Source organism: Bos mutus, chromosome 5, assembly GCF_027580195.1.
Source record: "Bos mutus isolate GX-2022 chromosome 5, NWIPB_WYAK_1.1, whole genome shotgun sequence".
Taxonomy (NCBI): Eukaryota; Metazoa; Chordata; class Mammalia; order Artiodactyla; family Bovidae; genus Bos; species Bos mutus.
In genome coordinates, this window is record NC_091621.1 from 11590086 (window position 1) to 11613471 (window position 23386).

Sequence of the window (23386 nt, forward strand, 5' to 3'; positions counted from 1 at the left end):
CAATATTGACTAAAACTCCATTCCTATATAAGCATGCAAGATTTTTATAGAAAATTAACATTACAATACTAGAAAATTATTCACTATTAGCATCCTAAGAAAAAAACTGGACAAACCTTTCAAAAGCAGATATCAGAGGCTTCATTCTTGTCTATTTCCCATCCTTTGACTAGAGTTCAATAATAATTTTGGTGAGATCAATAGTGTTCACATTTTTATGACTATTACTTATAGTAAGCCATGGTGAATGGTATAATTATATTTCCAATATTGAATGATTGGAACTTCACCATGGTGAATGGTATATTTCCAATATTGAATGACTTATTATCCTCCAGAGGTAATAATTGTCACTTTTGACATTTGTTTGGTTTTCTAATTACTCATCACTAATTCAAAATCTGCTGTATTAGTTTGCTAGAGGCTATCATAACAAGGTACCTCAGACTGCATGGCTTAAGCAAAAGAAATGTCTGTTCTCATAGTTCTCAGTGAAACAGTTTGTAGAAGTGAATGATTTGCAGAATTCTTGCTACATTTGGGCTCCTTATGATTATGCCCAAGGATGGGCTTAGTGGAAAAAGGGCTCAGAGTAGCGTAACTAAAGTTTGGTCAAGGAGAGAGTCTTCGTCCATGCCTTCCTGTAGTATACCACGGCATTTTAATTTCATTTCATATAGGCCACCATTGGATTAAAATTTCAGCCAAACCATTTAGAGACACTCTCAGCAGGTTGAGCTAAAACAATGCAATGGGACACGGTCTTTACTGTACTCATATCAATTAACTTGGCTTGGTCTACCATTATATTCCTTCCCTTTTATTTTAGTTATTGCTACTTATCAAATTTCCTCAAAATTTAGGGACATAAAACAACAAACACTATCAGCTCGTGTTTTCTGAGGGCCAGGAATCTGGATATGGCTTACCCATGTGGCCTGACTCAAGGACTGTCATGGGGTTGTAGGCAAGCTTTTGACTGGGACTGTGGTCTCTGAAGACTTGATCGGGGCTGGAGGATCTGCTTCCAAGACCACAAACTTGACTGCTGGCAGGACACTTCAGTTCCTCATCACAGGGCCCTCTCCATAACACTGCTCATGACATGGCTTTCCCAGAGTGAGTAATTCAAAAAGGAAAGAGCAACAGATGCTACAGTGTCCTTTATATCTAATCTCAGAAGCGACACAGCATCACTTCTGTATTTTATTGGTCACGCAGATGATAATGATGTGGAAAGAGAGGTGGGGATCATTGGTTAACTACTTAGTTAACTTCTAGTTAACTACTACACATCCAACCAAACATGCTTAGCCTCCATCCCCAGGCACGCTGCCCAAGTTTCTGTTAACATAAATCTTGCACTTTTTTTGTCTTACCTTCTAGGATCTCCTGCATCAAGGTCTAGAAGCAGTGGGAGGTATTGCCAGTTGCTTTTGAGAAAGCCTAACACACTCTACAAGGCAACTACCTCAGGGAAGTCTATTACAATTTTTTTCAGGTAAGGAGCAACTAGGCTGCACAGGTAAGGGAGGAAGGACTATTTCTACTAGCAAAGGAGGCTCAACAGGATTTAGAGATTCATGATCCCAGTGTCATCTGAATCTTCTTGTGTGTTCCCATTCACGCTACTCAAAACAAAACAAAACAAAACAAAAAAACACCTTATTTTAACATGAGGCCCGCAAGATTGGAAATTCAGTTGCATTGTAATTCAGGAATGGATTTTAGGTTTGGTTTGGTTTTTAGAGATTACGGGCTTCCCCTTGTGGCTCCGCTGGTAAGGCATCTGCCCACAATGTGGGAGACCTGGGTTCAATCCCTGGGTTGGGAAGATCCCCTGGAGAAGGGAATGGCTACCCACTCCAGTATTCTGGCCTGAGAATTGCATGGACACTATAGTCCATAGGTTTGAAAAGAGTTGGACACAACTGAGCGACTTTCACACTTAGAAGTGCATATAGGAAGGCAGTCAGTATGTTTTCTGGTCCTTTTTCTCATCTAAACTGAGAGTTTAAAACCCTAAGTTCATCGTTTCCTTTCCCCTAGTTCTCCAACATAGTTAAGAAAAGAAACAACTCCACTGTAGTTCTTATTTTCACTTAAATATTCTCTGGAAGCATCTACTTGGTCACCCAGAGCTTTGCCTTATTTAGCCATTTGGCTAATGATGTCCACAGATCATAATTTAAATTTTTTTTTTTTTTTTTGCTAATGCATGCCATGAACAACAATGTCACAATTATGACAACTGGTTACCAATGTCTTTAAATTCAGTAAGACCAGATAACTCAGAACAAATTCAGAGAAACCCATTCTTTTCTTTCTATGGCTGTACTATGGGGCTTGTGAGATCTTAGTTCCCCAACCAGTAATTGAACCCAGGACCAGGGCAGTGAAAGTGATGAGTCCTAACCACTGGACCACCAGGGAATTCCCAAGAAACCCATTTAAGGTTTGATTCTCCCGGAATTGCTTCCAATCCTACTGTCTATATCAGAATTTGATCAGAGAAGCATAGGCACTATGAGTCATATGGAATACAAGATTTATTTGGGGGATTAGATCTTATGAAATTATGGGCGCTGGAGAAGAATTTGCCTCTATGTCTGAGGTTGGACCTGAAATTACTGTAAATTGGTAGGACTTACAGCCAGATGGGAAAGCTGGACATGGAGTGAGCAGGGACAAACTAGAACCCACAAAGTCAAACGAGACCGTAAGTCTGTCTTATCATCTACAATGCGGGTTCCTACAGGAACCATGGTGCAAGTGCTCATGGGAGCCACAGTGCTGCTATGCATCTGGCCCAGGACTCAGGAGAAACCAGGGAGTTTTGTGAAGGAGCTCCATACCTGGCTTCTGCCCCAATCTAAGGTGAGCCAGCTAATCCGCCACAATGAGCACACGCGGCCACAGCACCTCATGTCTTGCACTGACCTTCAGAGTGTGATGACTGCTGCTTCCTGTCTGCCTTTGGAATCTTGCACAAATTTCCCTTGTGACCAGTCCTGACTCAGGCTCATATTGGGAGATAAGCAGTTAAACTTTGAGATACTAGAGAGAGAGAAAGTTCAAGGAGAACTTTTCCACAGTTGAGAAATTTAGAGCTAAAAGTCAAGTTTGCTTTTATAGATTTGATGATCTTCTCTGTCATGGGGAATCACCAGAAAGGCCTTAAATAATTCCTAGCACAGTCATGTAATAAAAAGATATAAAAAATTGTGCAAGGAAGACAAAAGTCCATTTTCATATCCACCCTGAGGAAAAAAGGATGACATCCACTTGTTTGTTTGTTTGTTTTTTAAATTAGAAATCTTGTTTTTTGGTAGGTTTTACTTTTTCATATTTTTGTGTGACTTCATAAACAGAGTAGAGAGAAGTTTGTCTCTATGTAGCTGAAATAAGTTAAAGTAGGCTTTACTTTTAAGGCTGTAATTTCCATTCTGGAAAGTTTTTAAATCCCTTCTTTGAAACAGTATCCTTGGTTGAGACTAAATTACGTTGGCTGTAAAACTAGCTGTGAGCTCTACCATAGTGCACCCCAAGAAAGCAGACCCAGCTCTGAAGACTAGGCTTAGACTCTTAAACAAAAATTTTTTTTAATTTATTTTATTTTTTGGCTGTGCTGGGTCTTTGTTGCTGCACAGGCTTTTCTCTAGTTGTGGAGAGCAGGGGCTACTCTCTAGTTGTGACGCACAGGCTTCTCATAGTGGGGGCTTCTCTTGTTACAAAGCGTGGGCTTTAGGGTGTGCAGGTTTCCGTAGTTGCGGCACGTGGACTCAGCAGTTGCGACTCTCCAGCTCTGAAGCACAGGCTCAGTAGTTGTGGTGCATGGGCTTAGTTGCTCGGTGGCATGTGGGAAATCTTCCCGGACCTGGGATCCAATCTGTGTTTCCTGCATTGGCAGGTGGATCCTTTACCTCTGAGCCGCCAGGACAGCGCCCCCACCAGGCTTAGACTCTTGAAATCACCATGTTTGTGCGTGGAGCTGAACACAGTGAAAGTTACAGCTGTATATTCAGAGACGCTTTATTTTATAGGAAATAAAAGGCAGGGGAATCCTTTTACCCAGTCTTTATCACTTGATATCTTGAAATTTCCTTTTTTTCCTGCAATTAAAAGCATAAAATATGCTTTGGTCCAGAGAGGAGAGGCATACCTAGACATGGCAGAGCCTAAAACAGTCCACATGGAAGGTGCACACCCATGTGGCACTCTAGTCACTCAATGGCTACAGTTCATCACCTGGACAGATTTTATGAGGCTTGGTTATCACAAATTCAGTTAAGTCACTCAGTCGTGTCTGACTCTTTGCGACCCCATGAACTGCAGCATGCCAGGCTTCCCTGTCCATCACCAACTCCCGGAGCTTGCTCAAACTCATACCCATTGAGTTGGTGATGCCATCCAACCATCTCATAACCTGTTGTTCCCTTCTCCTCCTGCCTTAAGTTTTGCCCAGCATCAGGGTCTTTTCTAAGTTGTCAGTTCTTTGCATCAGGTGGCCAAAGTATTGGAATTTCAGCTTCAGCGTTAGTCCTTCCAATGAATATTCAAGACTGATTTCCTTTAGGATGGACTGGTTGGATGTTCTTGCTGTCCAAGGGACTCTCAAGAGTCTTCTCTAACACCACAGTTCAAAAGCATCAATTCTTTGGTGCTCAGCTTTCTTTATAGTCCAACTGTCACATCCATACATGACTACTGGAAAAACCATTGATTTGACTAGACAGACCTTTGTTGACAAAGTAATGTCTCTGCTTTTTAATATGCTGTCTAGGTTGGTCATATCACAAATTAGAGTTTCCCAAATCTGGTTTCTCATCAAAGCACCTGGGGAGCTTTTAAAACACAGATTTCTCAGATCTCAAAAGATTCTACCTTAATAAGTCTGATGAAGAGTCCTGCTGCTGCTGCTGCTGCTGCTAAGTCGCTTCAGTTGTGTCCAATTCTGTGTGACCCCATAGACGGCAGCCTGCCAGGCTCCCCCGTCCCTGGGATTCTCCAGGCAAGAACACTGGAGTGGGTTGCCATTTCCTTCTCCAATGCATGGAAGTGAAAACTGAAAGTGAAGTCACTCAGTCATGTCTGACTCTTCGTGCCCCATGGACTGCAGCCTACCAGGCTCCTCGGTCCATGGGATTTTCCAGGCAAGAGTATTGGAGTGGGTTACCGTTGCCTTCTCCGAATGAAGAATCCTTGAAGCTGCCATTTTTTATAAGATTTCAAGGTTATTCTTAAAATAGCCAGGTGTAGGGACTGCTGATCTAAGAAATTCAAAGATAGGCGAGAGCCTTTGAAATGGGCCTGCCCCAGCGGTAACAGCATCTTGAATTATCTAGTTTGCCACGGTTGTAAAGTGCTCAGTTACTGGAAAGGAATCTCTGCTGAGCTGGTCTGCTTCAGACTGATTATTGACTTTGATCTTCCACATGGAAGAGCAAGGTGCAAGGCTGCAGTGCACACCATCAGTGCCCATACAAACTCAGGCATCTGAAGTAAGAGAAGTATAAAAACAGCTGCTTAAATACGGACACAGCCACAGAAGTTTTAGAGAGAAATTAATATATCTGAAGAATAGCAAATGTGAAAAATAATGAATATAAAATGAAGGGACTACGCAGTTCCCTGGAGGCCTACTGGTTGGGATTCCAGGCTTCCACTGCAATGGCCCAGGTTCAGTCCAGGGTCAAGGAACTGAGATCCTGCAAACCAAAGAAAAAAGAAGGAACCAAGCCTTACTAAAAGGAATAGAAATAGTTTTGTTTATCCTTAGATGGTACAGACTATATCTAACACCTAAATTTAAATGTAGTTTTATCACAGTTCGAGTCTCACGCCACTTGGGATGTTTTTCCTGTAGCAACTAAGAGGCCTACTCACAAAAAAGATCAAGTACATGCTCAGTTGCTCAGTCATGTCTGACTCTTTGCGACCCCATGGACTGTAGCCTGCCAGGTTCCTCTGTCCTTGGGATTCTCCAGGCAAGAATACTGGAGTGGGTTGCCATGCCCTCTTCCAGGGGATCTTCCTGACCCAGGGATAGAACCCACATCTTCAGCAGCTCCTGCATTGGCAGGCAGATTCTTTACCACTGAGCCACTTGGGAAGCCCAAACGATAAAGAAAAGCCATCAAAATCAGGATATGACCAGTGATATAATACTACTGTCCAATCTATAGGTCCTACCTAAATTTTCCAATACTGTCATTTATAGCAAAAAAAACAAAACAAAACAAAACAAATCAACACTAACCAAGAATACCTTTTATTCTAGTCCACTATCCAGTCTAGGTGCATGCTGCATTTAATTTTCATGTCACTTTAAGTTTCTTCAATTTGGAACAGTTCTAACTTTCTTTGTCATTCATCCCCTTGGCATTTTAAGAGTACAAGACAGTTATTTTGAAAAATGTTGTTCAAACTGGCCTCTCTGATATTTTCTCAGGACTGGATTTAGAGTATGCATTTAGGGCAGGAGTATCATAGAAATGATTCCTTCTTCTTTTTGGAGTGTCATATGAGAAGGCACATCATGTTTTGTTCTGTTACTGATGAGTGAAACTTTGATCACTTGATCAAGTTGGCATTTGCCCAGTTTCTTTACTGTAAGGTTACTATTTTTGTCTGTAATTAATATGTAGTTTGTGGGGAGATACTTTGAGACTGGGCTTCCCTGGTGTCTCAGTGGTATAGAATCCACCTGCTAATGCAGGAGGCCCAGGTTTGATCCCTGGGTTGGGAAGATCCCCTGGAGGAGGGCATGGCTATTCACACTAGTATTCTTGCCTGGAGCATCCCATGGACAGAGGAGCCTGGTGGGCTATAGTCCATAGGGTCACACAGAGTTGGACACAACTGAAGCGACTTAGCACAGTACAGCATTTGAGACTACCTAAGTATTCTGTTCTACAACAAACTTTCACCTACTAATTTTCACATTTGTCAGTGATTGTTGCTTGAATCAATTACTATTGTGATAATTGCCAAATAGTGATTTTCTAACTCCATCAGTCCTACATTTATTCTACTACCAGGAAGTGCTTTCCTTTTCCCTCTTATTTAATTCATTTATTTGTATCAGTATGGACTAATGGATTCCCGTTTTATTCAACAATTTATAATCCAATAGCAACATTATTTTTTTTAATGCTTCTCTTGGCCCAGATTTGAAACCCTTTAAGCTGGGAACCCCTTTAAGCTGACCTTACATTTTTTTCTACAAGTCCCCATCATTTTTTGAGTACTTTGTTACATTCTGGTGCAGCAAGAGGTTGCAGGCTCACCGTATACTTTTTCTACCCCAGCCCAGGAACCAACCATTTATCTGAAGGGCTTTGGTTCTGTTTACAAGAGAATAACAGAAACAAAAATCTGGGAGCAAAATATGGTTAATGTTCTGAGGTGTTTTCTCAGTGTATATATACATACATACATATTTCTGTCTATCAATCCATCTATCATTGATTATATCTTCTATTTTTAAAATTTTAATCAATTTAATTTTTACTGTGCTTGGTCTTCATTGCTGTGCATGAGCTACTCTCTAGTTGCCTTGCTTAGGCTTCTGATTGTGGCTTGTCTTGTGGAACATGTGTTCTAGGTCATGTGGCTCTGTAGTTGTAGCATGTGGGCTCTAGAGCATGGGCTCAGTTGTTCCAAGGCATGTGGAATCTTCCTGGACCAAGGATTGAACTGTGTCCCCTGCACTGGCAAGGGGATTCTTAACCACTGGACCACCAGGGAAGTCTGATTATATCTTCTTCCTTTAATTGCTATTCTTTGCTTCAACAACTCATCTGGTTTATATATATATATATATAAAATTTATTTTTAATGTGTTTTTGGCTGTCCTGGATCTTTGTTGCTGCCTGGGCTTTTCTCTAGCTGTGGTGCGCAGGGGTTACTCTCTAGCTGCAGTATGCAGGCTTCTCATTGCAGTGGCTTCTCTTGTTGTGGAGCAGGGGCTTTAGGGCATGGGGCGTTCAGTAGTTATGGCTCCTGGGCTCTAGAGCACAAGCTCAGTAGCTGTGGTGCACAGGCTTAGTTGCTCCATGGCAATATGGGATCTTCCCGGATCAGGGATCGAACCCATGTCTGCTGCATTGGCAGGCAGACTCTTTATCACTGAGCCACCAGGGAAGCCCATGATTATATGTTCTTTTAAAAACCACGAGTGCCAGTGGTGAAAAATTGAAAGCATTTCCTCTAAAGTCAGGAACAAGACAAGGGTGCCCACTTTCACCATTACTATTCAACATAGTTTCGGAAGTTTTGGCCACAGCAGTCAGAGCAGAAAAAGAAATAAAAGGAATCCAAATTGGAAAAGAAGAAGTAAAACTCTCACTATTTGCAGATGACATGATCCTCTACGTAGAAAACCCTAAAGACTCCACGAGAAAATTACTAGAAATAATCAATGACTATAGTAAAGTTGCAGGATATAAAATCAACACACAGAAATCCCTTGCATTCCTATACACTAATAATGCGAAAACAGAAAGAGAAATTAAGGAAACAATTCCATTCACCATTGCAACGGAAAGAATAAAATACTTAGGAATATATCTACCTAAAGAAACTAAAGACCTATATATAGAAAACTATAAAACACTGGTGAAAGAAATCAAAGAGGGCACTAATAGATGGAGAAATATACCATGTTCATGGATTGGAAGAATCAATATAGTGAAAATGAGTATACTACCCAAAGCAATTTATAGATTCAATGCAATCCCTATCAAGCTACCAACAGTATTCTTCACAGAGCTAGAACAAATAATTTCACAATTTGTATGGAAATACAAAAAACCTCGAATAGCCAAAGCGATCTTGAGAAAGAAGAATGGAACTGGAGGAATCAACCTACCTGACTTCAGGCTCTACTACAAAGCCACAGTTATCAAGACAGTATGGTACTGGCACAAAGACAGAAATATAGATCAATGGAACAAAATAGAAAGCCCAGAGATAAATCCATGCACATATGGACACCTTATCTTTGACAAAGGAGGCAAGAATATACAATGGATTAAAGACAATCTCTTTAACAAGTGGTGCTGGGAAATCTGGTCAACCACTTGTAAAAGAATGAAGCTAGAACACTTTCTAACACCATACACAAAAATAAACTCAAAATGGATTAAAGATCTAAACGTAAGACCAGAAACTATAAAACTCCTAGAGGAGAACATAGGCAAAACAGTCTCTGACATACATCACAGCAGGATCCTCTATGACCCACCTCCCAGAATATTGGAAATAAAAGCAAAAAATAAACAAATGGGACCTAATTAAACTTAAAAGCTTCTGCACATCAAAGGAAACTATTAGCAAGGTGAAAAGACAGCCTTCAGAATGGGAGAAAATAATAGCAAATGAAGCAACTGACAAACAACTAATCTCAAAAATATACAAGCAACTCCTACAGCTCAACTCCAGAAAAATAAATGACCCAATCAAAAAATGGGCCAAAGAACTAAATAGACATTTCTCCAAAGAAGACATACAGATGGCTAACAAACACATGAAAAGATGCTCAACATCACTCATTATCAGAGAAATGCAAATCAAAACCACTATGAGATACCATTTCACACCAGTCAGAATGGCTGTGATCCAAAAGTCTACAAATAATAAATGCTGGAGAGGGTGTGGAGAAAAGGGAACCCTCTTACACTGTTGGTGGGAATGCAAACTAGTACAGCCACTATGGAGAACAGTATGGAGATTCCTTAAAATACTGGAAATAGAACTGCCTTATAATCCAGCAATCCCACTGCTGGGCATACACACTGAGGAAACCAGAAGGGAAAGAGACACGTGTACCCCAATGTTCATCACAGCACTGTTTATAATAGCCAGGACATGGAAGCAACCTAGATGTCCATCAGCAGATGAATGGATAAGAAAGCTGTGGTACATATAGACAATGGAGTATTACTCAGCCATTAAAAAGAAAACATTTGAATCAGTTCTAATGAGGTGGATGAAACTGGAGCCTATTATACAGAGTGAAGTAAGCCAGAAGGAAAAACACCAATACAGTATACTAATGCATATATATGGAATTTAGAAAGATGGTAACAATAACCCGGTGTACGAGACAGCAAAAGAGACACTGATGTATAGAACAGTCTTATGGACTCTGTGGGAGAGGGAGAGGGTGGGAAGATTTGGGAGAATGACACTGAAACATGTAAAATATCATGTAAGAAACGAGCTGCCAGTCCAGGTTCGATGCACGATACTGGATGCTTGGGGCTAGTGCACTGGGACGACCCAGAGGGATGGTATGGGGAGGGAGGAGGGAGGAGGGTTCAGGATGGGGAACACATGTATATCTGTGGCAGATTCATTTTGATATTTGGCAAAACTAATACAATTATGTAAAGTTTAAAAATAAAATAAAATTAAAAAAAATAAAAATAAAAACCATGAGTGCACACGAATACTTCCAAATCAGAATTCGCCAGAATTCATTCTAGCATTTGTTTTTCTTTCCACACTTACAGTACCCTTATTTGGTTTCCATTACCTTCGATATATTGTCTCTTACTTGCTTATCCCTTTTCTTTTGGAACCAATTTCTCAATCCTGCCCACTGTCTCCCTGGCATAAACCTTACAGGCCCACTGGCACTGGTTACCTGAAATTAAGAAGAGGAACCAATAAATTAAAGAAACCAACCCATGTTTTTTAAGGAAAAGAAAAATGGAAGGAGAAGAGGAAGAGGAATGGGAAACAGCTTTGGCTCTCATTATTAACAAATTAACTCCAAATTTGTATCAGTATAACTCAGTAAGAGTGTACTTCTTGCTTCTGTAAAGCTTAATGCTGATTGAATGGTTCTCCAAGAAGTTCTCTTCCAAGTGGTGACTCAGGGATCAAAGGTGCTTTATCAACACCATTGCCATCTCAACACGTGACGGCTGCTGGTTTGGCCAAAGGACAGAGTTGCAACAAGTAAAAGGCACACCCTCTCTCAGCGGCCTCAGAATGAAAGGAAAACACCACTTCTGCTCATGTTTCTTGATGGAGAAATAATCTCATGACATCACCCAGATGTACAGGATTGAGAAAGGTAATAGCATATGGATATTCAGGGACTCATTGGGCGTCCCTGGTGGCTCAGATGGTAAAGAATCTGCCTGCAATGTGGGAAACCTAGGTTCGATCCCTGGGCCGGGAAGATCCTCTGGAGAAGGGAGCACCAACCCACTCCAGTATTCTTGCCTGGAGAATTCCATGGACAGAGGAGCCTGGCAGGCTACAGTCCATGGGATCTCAAAGAGTTTGACAGGACTGAACGACTAACACATCCAATGTAGAAACATTTGCACAGATTTTATTTATATCTAAATAACAACGTAGCTTCCTGATGAATATTCTTGGAGAATAACAATGAGGAAAAAATGAATAAACTTATATACTATTAAATACAGCTGCTGCTGCTGCTGCTAAGTCGCTTCAGTCATGTCCGACTCTGTGCGACCCCATAGACGGCAGCCCACCAGGCTCCCCTGTCCCTGGGATTCTCCAGGGAAGAGTACTGGAGTGGGTTGCCATTTCCTTCTCCAATGCATGAAGGTGAAAAGTGAAAGTGAAGTAGCTCAGTCCTGTCTGACTCTGAGCGACCCCATGGACTGCAGCCTACTGGGCTCCTCCATCCACAGGATTTTCCAGGCAAGAGTACTGGAGTGGGGTGCCATTGCCTTCTCCGTTAAATACAGCAGTCATCTATAAAAACGATTTCAGTTTTGGATTAGTTTACTTATATACTTTATTTATTAACTTTTTTAAACAAAATTGATATTTTATTTAGGTTGAAGTAAACTATGCAAAATTGATTTTCTTCACCAAAAATAATAGTGATATTTTCTATATTATTCCTAGATAAACCACAAAACACTTATGTTTGTTGGTTTTCTAGGTTTTGCTTGTAAATCAAGATGAGGCAGTAGATATAGTCATGGAAAAAAGAAGAAAACAGACAGGTAAGTTGTTCGTATCCATGGCCTCTGAACTTGTCTTGACCATGAAACTGAAGTGTTTAACATATACCTGCCAAAAAGCTTATGAAGGTGCAGACACAACAAAGGAAGGTAAACAGCAACAACCAGATGTGGAAGAACAATGGCAGGCTCTTCCATTCAAACTTTAACAATAATTTGTTCCTTTAACTTCATTTGGTAAAGACAAAATCTAAACTGAAATCCTTGTTTGGCGAGCTCACGTTTCTCTCATGGTCTGATTATTGGATTGTCTGATTCAAAGATATGTTTTCCAGTAGTTGGTAGTAATTAGTAGTTAGCAGGATCATGTCTCTATAATAGCCACTCCTAGTCCAAAGGCTAACATACTCTTTCCTGGTGGTCCTTGTAAGCATCTCGATTATTAGCAGTCCAAGGTTGGAGAAACCCCAGTAAGACGGTAGGTGCTGGAGCAGCTGTGAGGAGATACCCCATGTCCAAGGGCAAAGGAGAAGCCCCAGCAAGACAGTAGGAGGGGCGAATTCATGTTTAGAATCAAACTCCATTCCTGCCAGAGGTGCTCAGTGCTCAAACAAACCGTGTGTGCACCAGGACCCTACAGAGACTGAGACAGAACTGTGTTTGAGCATCTCCTGTGGAGGTACGGGTCGGCAGTGGACTGCCACAGGGGCAGGGCCTCTGGGTGCAGCAGACTTGGGTGTGGCATAAGCCCTCTTGGAGGAGGTCGCCATTAACCCCACCATAGAGCTGCCAGAACTTACACAGGACTGGGAAATAGTCTCTTGGAGGGCACAAAAAGAACCTTAGGCACCAGGACCCAGGAGAAAGGAGCAGTGACCCCACAGGACACTGTCCCGGACTTGCCCGTGAGTGTCCAGGAGTCTCCAGTGGAGGCGTGGGTCGGAGGAGGCCTGCTGCAGGGTTGGGGGCACTGCGTGTAGCAGTGCCAGCATGGGATGTTTTGAAGGAGGTCACCATTATCTTCATTACCTCCACCATAGTTTGGCCCCAGGTAAATAGCAGGGAGGGAACACAGCTCCACCCATCAACAGAACACTGGATTAAAAAACTGTAGTAAAGGTGCAGCCCTGTGCTTCCTTCCTTAATTATAACTATTTTTAAATTTTGAAATAATTTCAAATTTACAGCAAAGATGAAAGAATAGTAAAAGGGTGTACTTCATCTAGAGTTACCAGTTTTTAACATTTTGCCACAATTGCTTTAATAGATTCTTTTTTGTCCATCCATCCACCCATCTTTATAATTCGAACCATTTGGGAATAAGCTGCAGACTTACACTTTTACCTAAATACTTGAGTGCATTTCTCAAGAAGCATTGTTTTCTTACACAATCCCAGTAAGATGATCAAAATCAGGAAATTTAACTGTGATAATATAATCTACAATCCCCAATCAAAATCTGCCAATTATCCCAATTATGTCCTTTAGTAATGGCTTTTTTTTGGGGGGGGGGGTCCACATCCAATCCAGGATGACACATTGCATTTAGGGGTCATGTCTCTTTAGTTCCCTTTACTCTGTAAGTTTCTCAGTCTTTCTTCATCTTTCATGACATGGACAGTTTTAAAGAGTACAGTTTAGGTATTTTGTAAGATTTCCCTCTTTGATGTTTCCTCATGATTAAAGTTGTGCATTTAGGGAAGGAAGGAGTATAGCTGATTAACAATGTTGTGATATTTACAGGTGAACAGCAAAGGCCTCAGCCATACATATGCATGTATCCATTCTCCCTCAACTCCCCCACCCCATCCAGGCTCCCACATAACACTGAGCTGAGCTCCGTGTGCCATACAGTAGGTCCTTGTTGGTTATCCATTTTGAACATAGCAGTGTGTGCATGTTGATCCCTAACTATCCCTTCTCCTCATTCTTTCCCCCCTGGCAGCCATAAGTTCATTCTCTAAGTCTATGAGTCTGTTTCTGTTTTGTAAATACATTCATGTACATAATTTCTTTTTAGATTCTGTATATAAGACATGTCATATGATATTTCTCCTTCTCTGTCTTACTTCACTCATATGACAATCTCTAGGTCCACCCATGTGCTGCAAATGACATTATTTCATTCTTTTTAATGGCTGAGTAACATTCCATTGTATATATACACCACCTCTTCTTTATCCATTTCTCTGTCGGTGGACATTTAGGTTGCTTTCATGTCTCCGCTACTGTAAACACTGCTGAGTGAACATTGGGATGCATGTATCCTTTTAGACCAATTTTTTCCTCTGAGTACATGCCCAGGAGTGGGATTGAAGGGCCACACAGTAGCTCTGGAACTTCCCAGGTGGCACTAGTGGTAAAGAACATGCCTACCAATGTGTTCTAGGAGATGTAAGAGATGTAGGTTCGATCCCTGGGTGAGGAAGATCCCCTGGAGAAGAAAATGGTAACCCACTTCAGTATTCTTGCCTGGACGATCTCATGGATGGATAAGCCTGGCGGGCTACAGTTCATGGGGTCTCAAAGAGTCGAACATGACTGAAATGACTTAGTATGCACATACAGTAGCTCTACTTTTAGTTGTTTAAGGAACTCCATAGTGGCTGTTGGATAAGGCAATGGCACCCCACTCCAGTACTCTTGCCTGGAAAATCCCATGGACAGAGGAACCTGGAAGGCTGCAGTCCATGGGGTCGCTGAGTGTCGGACACGACTGAGCGACTTCACTTTCACGCACTGGAGAAGGAAATGGCAACCCACTCCAGTGTTCTTCCCTGGAGAATCCCAGGGACGGGGGAGCCTGGTGGGCTGCCGTCTATGGGGTTGCACAGAGTCGGACATGACTGAAGTGACTTAGCAGCAGCAGTATAGTGGCTGTATCAATTTGCATTCCCACCAACAGTGTAGGAAGGTTCCCTTCTCTTGAGAGGAGCTACTTTTGAGACTGTGTCAATACCCTGTTTCTGAAAAACTCATACCAACTCATTTTCACATCCATTGATGATGCTTGCCTGAGTCAAAGACTACTACAATAGTTAAAAATGGTAATTTTTAAAGTTCTTTTCCCTTCTACATCTTTTAGTTGACTATTCTACTCTAAGAATGAGCTTCCCTTTTTTAAAAAATTTATTTACTATTGATATAGACTCTGGATTCTAGGTTATAATACATTATGGTTATTTTGATGTTCAAATTATCCTAGTGAGAGCCCCTTCAGGTTGACTTCTTGTTCTTCTAAAATGTCCCATCACTTTTTCGCACACATCCTTACTTTCCAAGATAAGATATTCTGGCTCTTTTTTCTCCCCCACATTTTTCAATCTTCGAATCAGTCATTTCTCCATGAATCCCTGATTCCTTTTACTGAGAAATAGTTTTTAGGAACCTAGTCCTTTCTTAAGGAAGGGCTTACATTATTGAACCTAAAATGATTTGGGTGGTCTTAACTGCAGAAGTGAATTAGGTCCCATTTGCTCCAGCTGAGAAAGCATTTACCTCCTTTACATTTCTGTAAGATCCTAAATTTTACAAGGATTTTTTTTGATTATCAGTGGGTTCTCAGCACATACAGTGCCAGAGATGCTTAATAAAGTATTCCATAAACATTTGTTGCACGGTTTACATGCTGCCAAGAGAAATCTATTTGAGATACAGTTCCAGGTTTAAGTTCAAGGATCACTAACGTGCTTACATTTTTTGCATTCATTTGTTATGGCCACTTATGCTACAGATTGGTAGCTTAAAATAGACTTATGTGTCCTTCTGTTTACCTTGATGTTTTGTATTATATTAGAAACCTTTAGGAGTCAACAGTTGAGCCAAAATTTTTCAGTGTCCCTTTTTCAAGACTGTCCTGTCTTCATGATTTTCTAAATAACTAGGCCATGGTTTCCATAAATGTCATTTCATTTTATGAAGACTGAGATGATACTATAAAATCTGAGGTGTTAATTCACAATGAATATTTGAGAATTTTATGCTTGTTTCCTCTGATAAAACTGAGGTCATAGTCATTCAGGAAAAAGGAACAACACTAGTAATTTTTTTGTTTACTATTGGATTTGGGTAAACAGGCACAAAGAGAACGTTGAAGTCACACAAATAATAACTACAGAAAGCAGTTACTGCCATCAGTGCTGGAGGAACTGATTTCAGACGCCAACAGCGGTGAGCAGTAGCTGGAAGTGAGACCCTAGTTCCCTGACCAGAAGTCTAATTGCTAGACCAGAAGCCAGCAGCTAGGGCTTAAAGCCCCAGTCCTTGCCTACCTTGACAAGAAAGAATTCTGACAAGGAGGCAGAAGGTAAAGAGAAAAGTAAAATGTTTATTGGAAAAGCAGTGTAGGAATTCCCTGGTGGTTCAGTGGCTAAGACTGCGCTCCCAGTGCAGGGGGTCTGGGTTCGATCCCTGGTCAGGGAACTAGATCCTGCATGCTGCAGCTAAGAGTTCACACACCACAACTAAAGATCCTGCGTGCTGTAATGAAGACCAGGTGCAGCCAAACAAACAAAGATTTTAAAATGACATTTTTTTAAAGAGAAAGTAAAGCAGAGTACATACAGGAAAATGCATGGGCAAACTCAGTGAGAGTCTTGAGAATTGTGCCTTTGGGAGGTTAAAATATTTTATAAAGCGGTAGTATTCCTGTCTTCCCTCTGGCCAGTCATCTTGTTTTTCAGCCCCCTCAACCCACCTCAGCTAATTTATCTCAGGACCTTCCCCTAGGTGCACAAGCACCCCTCAACCAAGATGGATTTCAATGCAAAGGCATCTGAAAAAAGCAAGACTTATTACGGCTTGTCATCCCCTGAACATTAACCCCCAAGGAGACTTTCTGCACCTGTGTAGTGTCTCCCTTGCCCCAAGGAGGGAGAATGTGAGATCTCTTGATCCGTTTACTTAGACAAGGTTTAGCCCCTCTCTGTTCCTACCATAACTGTTATCTTCAAGTGTCCTCAGGAGACAAAGCCTGGCTATTAACCCTATTTTGTTGTTACTTTCATTTCAGAGAGCAAACAGGAGGCTGATTGTACCTGGAGACCACCTATCTCCTGTCTGAGGAAATGCAAACAGGAGGCTAGTTGTACATGTCTGACCTGAAGCCCATATTTTTTCTCATCCCAAGAAATGTAAACAGGAGGCCAGTAGTAAATGCCTAGCCTACAGCCCATCTACCTCCTGCCTCAGAACAAATTAAAGAGGTTGGGGTTATTAGAATTTAAGAGTTGCGAGAAGGGGCTATGTGGAACCAGAAGCCAAACCTGTGAGAAGGTGCTTGCCTTGCTGCTGCTAGTATCTCCCACGGGGACTCAGGGAGGCTAATTCTAGAAATGCCAGAAGAAGCTGTCGACAGGAGTCAACTGGTGCTGCTGCTGGAGTAGGACATGGCAGCCCACTCCGGTATGCTTGCCTGAAAAATTCTATGGACCTATACAAACCTGGCGGGTTATAGTCCCTAGCTACAGTTGCAGAGTCGGACAGAACTGAGGAGGCATGCGCGCTGTTGGAGTGATGGGAGTCAAGATGTGAAGGATTCCAACAGGAGCAACGGTGAAGTCCCTCCTCTTGCTTCTAGCATCCCCTATTAATGGAACCTAAAATAATTTTTTGCTTGTCTCAATCCTAGGCATAGAGTTAAAGAGGAGTGGGTTTGGAGCCAAGAGACAGTCAATTCTATTAATTCAGTTTAGTCGCTCAATCGTGTCGACTCTTTGTGACCCCGTGAACCGCAGCACGCCAGGCCTCCCTGTCCATCACCAACTCCTGGAGTCTATCCAAACCCATGTCCATCGAGTCGGTGATACCATCCAACCATCTCATACTCTGTCAGCCCCTTCTCCTGCCCTCAATCTTCCCCAGCATCAGGGTCTTTTCAAATGAGTCAGCTCTTCGCATCAGCTGGCCGAAGGACTGGAGTTTCAGCTTCAACATCAGTCCTTCCAATGAACACCCAGGACTGATCTTCTTTAGGATGGACTGGTTGGATCTTCTTGCAGTCCAAGGGACTCTCAAGAGTCTTCTCCAACACCACAATTCAAAAGCATCAATTCTTTGGTGCTCAGCTTTCTTCACAGTCCAACTCTCATGTCCATACATGACCACTGGAAAAACCATAGCCTTGACTAGACGGACCTTTGTTGGCAAAGTAATGTCTCTGCTTTTGAATATGCTGTCTAGGTTGGTCATAACTTTCCTTCCAAGGAGTAAGTGTCTTTTAATTTCATGGCTGCAATCACCATCTGCAGTGATTTTGGAGCCCAGAAAAATAAAGTCAGCCATTGTTTCCACTGTTTCCCCATCTATTTGCCATGAAGTGATGGGACCAGATGCCATGATCTTAGTTTTCTGAATGTTGAGCTTTAAGCCAACTTTTTCACTCTCCACTTTCACTTTCATCAAGAGGGTCTTTAGTTCCTCTTCACTTTCTGCCATAAGGGTGGTGTCATCTGCATATCTGAGGTTATTGATATTTCTCCCAGTAATCTTGATTCCAGCTTGTGCTTCTTCCAGCCCAGCGTTTCTCATGATGTACTCTGCATAGAAGTTAAATAAGCAGGGTGACAATATACAGCCTTGACGTACTGCTTTTCCTATTTGCAACCAGTCTGTTGTTCCTTGTCCAATTCTAACTGTTGCTTCCTGACCTGCATACAAGTTTCTCAAGAGGCAGGTCAGGTGGTCTGGTATTCCCATCTCTTTCAGAACTTTCCAGTTTATTGTGATCCACACAGTCAAAGGCTTTGGCATAGTCAATAAAACAGAAGTAGATGTTTTTATGGAATTCTCTTGCTTTTTTGATGATCCAGCAGATGTCGGCAATTTGATCTCTGGTTCCTCTGCCTTTTCTAAAACCAGCTTGAACATATGGAAGTTCATGGTTCACATATGCTGAAGCCTGGCTTGGAGAATTTTGAGCATCACTTTACTAGCATGTGAGATGAGTGCAATTGTGCAGTAGTTTGAGCATTCTTTGGCATTGGAATGAAAACTGACCTTTTCCAGTCCTTTGGCCACTGCTGAGTTTTCCAAATTTGCTGGCATACTGAGCACAGCACTTTTACAGCATCATCTTTCAGGATATGAAATAGCTCAACCGGAATTCCATCACCTCCACTGGCTTTGTTCGTAATGATGCTTCCTAAGGCCCACTTGACGTCACATTCCAGGATGTCTGGCTCTAGGTGAGTGATCACACCATTGTGATTATCTGGGTCGTGAAGATCTTTTCTGTACAGTTCTTCTGTGTATTCTTGCCACCTCTTCTATCTTCTGCTTGTGTTAGGTCCCTACCATTTCTGTCCTTTATTGAGCCCATTGTTGCATGAAATGTTTCCTTGGTATCTCTAATTTTCTTGAGGAGATCTCTATTGTTGTACTCTATTTCTTTGCACTGATCACTGAGGAAGGCTTTCTTATCTCTCCTTGCTATTCTTTGGAACTCTGCATTCGAATGGGTATATCTTTCTTTTTCTCCTTTGCTTTTCACTTACCTACTTTCCACAGCTATTTGTAAGGCCTTTTCAGACAGCCATTTTGCTTTTTTGCATTTTTTTTTCTTGGGGATGGTCTTGGTTCGTGTCTCCTGTACAATGTCACATACCTCCATCCATAGTTCATCAGGCACTCTGTCAGATCTAGTTCCTTAAATCTATTTCTCATTTCCACTGTATAGTCATAAGGGATTTGATTTAGGTCGTACCTGAATTGTCTAGTGGTTTTCTCCACTGTCTTCAATTTAAGTCTGAATTTGGCAATAAGGGGTTCATGATCTGAGCCACAGTCAGTTCCTGGTCTTGTTTTCGCTGACTGTATAGAGCTTCTCCATCTTTGGCTGCAAAGAATATAATCAGTCTGATTTCAGTGTCGACCATCTGGTGATATCCATGTGTAGAGTCTTCTCTTGTGTTGTTGGAAGAGGGTGTTGCTATGACTGGTGGGTTCTCTTGGCAGAACTCTATTAGCCTTTGCCCTGCTTCATTCTGTACTCCAAGGTCAAATTTGCCTGTTACTTTGCTAAACAGCAATTATAGAAGCTCTGTTTGAAAGCATTGTAAATAGGGACTTCCCTGGTGGTCCATTGGTTAAGATTTTGCTTCCAATGCAGAGGGTGTGGGTTCGGTTCCTGGTAAGGGAGCTAAGATCAATCCCACATGCCTTGTAGCCAAAAAAAACAAAACATAAAACAGAAGAAATATAACAAATTCAATAAAGACTTTACAAATGGTCCACATCAAAAAAGAAAAATCTTAAAAAAAGAGAAAGCAGTCTAATATACTGATAAGTACAAACTCTAAAATACTGTAGTCAGAACATTTAAAGGCCCATGTGATTGATTTGTTGCATATATAAATTCAGTTATCTTCAGCTTTTGTTAAAGTATGTAGTTATTTCAAAAAATAAACTTAAAATATAGAGCTGTCTTATTGTGGAGATACATATAAATAAGCTGAATAACTCAGATTACAAATTTGAAGAAGAATTCTAATTCAGTCTCTGGTTTGAGAAATCATAGTAAATGTGGTTTGATTTTTTCTTGACAGAAACCTAATAAATGTGTCAATCTGCTTTTTAAGGCACTGAAATATCAGAATATGAAAATCAAGGGGTAGGCAGGAAACTGTTATATAGAAATCAATTGACAGCCAAAAGGAGGGACAAATAGTAGATAATAAGGGGAAAAACAAGAATAAAACCACCACAAACTAAAAATATACAGCTGGCTCCAGCCCTGTGTAAAATTAAAGAACTTGACATGGTACCTGGTTACATATGTCTTTGCTTATTACACACACACACAGAGGACAAAAGGGGATGTAGAGAAGAGCAAGAGAGCGAGACTCCCTTAGCTATCAAGACATATTGTCCTGACAATGTCCATCTATCAAAAATCACAAACGCATGTACCCTTTGTTTCAGTCACCTCACTACTGGGAATTTTTCTCTCACTTTTTAACACATGCAAAAAAATGCACATACAAAATGATTCACTGGGGCATTATTTACAAGATAATAACGTGGAAACAATGCACTAGATATACCAGTATGATTAAAAAATAAATCATGGTGCAGACACACATGGAATACTTTGTACCTGTGGATGGATAGATAGGTAGATAGACAAAACTGGAACCTTTTTATTGATGTATAAAGATTTGCAAAATACTGTTAAATGAAAAAGCATATAAAGAACATGGTACCATCTGTGTAAAAGGGGGTAATGTCTTCTTGTGTCTATGTAACATCTCTGAAAAGATATACACACAAAACTTAACATCGGTTGCCTGTGACGTGGAGAACTGAAGAGCTGGAGGTGAGGGGCAAGAGGGAAACTTTTCATTTTACAATGAAAAGTTTTGATATATTTAAAAGTTTAAATATATAAAAAATAGTTTGAACCATTTGTGTAGACTCTTTCAAATCTTTAATTTTACAAAAAGGAAACAAAATTATTACTGGAATGTTTCTGGATATTTCAGATTTTACTATGTGCAAGTTGGTAACATAAAGGGTTCCTGTTGAGTTGTACTGTAAATACAAAGTAAATTATCCTAAACTGATTATCCTAAACCTTGATAGTCAAGCTGTATTGGAAATAATAAGGTCAAATTAAGGCCACTTATTTCCTATTTACTAATTTTCTATTAGTCTACCTTCATGCTCATTTTTGTGTAGTGATATGAACAAAAGGACTAAAACCTAATTGTATTTTCCATCCATTATACAATAATATCAACTCAACATTTAGGAAAGTGAGCTGCTAAGTCACTTCAGTCGTGTCCGACTCTGTGCAACCCCAAAGATGGCAGCCCACCAGGCTCCCCTGTCCCTGGGATTCTCCAGGCAAGAACACTGGAGTGGGTTGCCATTTCCTTCTCCAATGCATGAAAGTGGAAAGTGAAAGTGAAGTCGCTCAGTCGTGTCCAGCTCTTATCGATCCCATGGACTGCAGCCTACCAGGCTCCTCCGTCCATGGGATTTTCCAGGCAAGAGTACTGGAGTGGGGTGCCATTGCCTTCTCCAGGAAAGTGAGAGTACCTGGTAAAACTCTGATTGTAGGAATTATTACAGTGAGTTTCACAGCGACATCTAGTGCCCCCTTTTGGTACAATTGTTTAGATTCTGGGATATTTACCATTTACTGAACACTTACTTTGGGTACAGTTCAAGATATTATTTGTATATTAACTCATTAATCTGTGAAACAAATCTAGATAATAGAACAGACATAGTCTTGGCCTGAAAGAGAACATAATCAATTGTTACAGAAGAAATGACATATCAGACACTTTTTCCTGCCAAGCAAGTATGTGTGTGTGGTCAGTCCTGTCACTCTTGTGACCCCATGGACTGTAGCCCACTAGACTCCTCTGTCCATGGCATTTTCCAGGCAAGAATAATGGAAAATTCTTGCCATTTCCTTCTCCAGGGTGGGATTTATTTCTGAGATAGCTTGTGGCCATAAGACTAGGCATTATTTATAAAGTCCTGAAGTAAACAGTCTAAGGAAAATCTGCCTACCAATACTTATTATGGATTTGGGGGGGGGGGGATGGGGCTTTTCTGGTGGCTCAGACAGTAAAGTGAATTTTTCAATTACATTGCAAAATGTGTTATTTTGGGCGATTCTCACTGTACATGTCATAGCTGGATTTAGAACTCACTACCGTAGTTGACCGCAGTATAAAAATAGTTACATTTGGTTGCTCTAAAAATTTACTGTAAAATTTACATAGTTTATAGTAAGAATAATTGGGAAATTCTGAGTTCATCTGTAAGTTTTAATACAGAGCTTCAATTCAGAGCTGCCAAACTCAAGATATAATAATGTAAAATGGTAAAGAAGGGACCTCTACACAAAACAGAAACTGTTTGTCCAATATTGTGATATTAGAAGTCACCTGAGTGAAAATATCAGATATTCTTGACTAATAAAGAAGTAATGTAATAGGTGAATAGGGATGCACCCAGAATATATAAAGAATTGTTTCAACTCAGAAGACAACCCCCCAAATGGGCAAAAAATTGAAATAAACAGTTCATAAAAGACAGTGTACAAATGCCCAATCAGAACATAAAAGATGCCCAACATAATCACCAGAGTAATAGAAATTAAATCCGCAGCTAGATATTGCTACAAACCTACTATGCCTGTGGACAAAGAATGCTGCCTACCATTTCAGCAAAGGATTTGTAATCAAGCTGTCAGCCAGTATGGCTGCCCTCACTGTGAGCCCTGAGGGACCTCAAGATGGAGACAAACAGGTTGCTCTGTTAGCCACTACAGCCACCCCTAACAGTGCACCCTAAGGGGATTCAGGATGGGAAAGAACAGGAGGATACTGGCCCTGGATAGTTAAAGGTGCATTCCAAAGGAATGATTTCAATAAGCCTATACTCATTTGACAACAAAGGTCTGTCTAGTCACA

General features: G+C 41.0%; 1 long non-coding RNA gene across 2 annotated transcripts; it reads left to right on the top strand.

Moving 5' to 3' along the window:
- Positions 1–1385: 1385 nt before the first annotated feature.
- On the top strand, positions 1386–18282 carry LOC138987899 (uncharacterized). Of its 2 annotated transcripts, none has more exons than XR_011464163.1 (3): positions 1386–1501; positions 11936–11999; positions 16969–18282. It is a non-coding gene; the product is annotated as an uncharacterized lncRNA (long non-coding RNA). The 2 variants fall into 2 exon arrangements; XR_011464164.1 differs by lacking the exon at positions 1386–1501 and adding an exon at positions 10812–11086.
- Positions 18283–23386: the final 5104 nt, after the last annotated feature.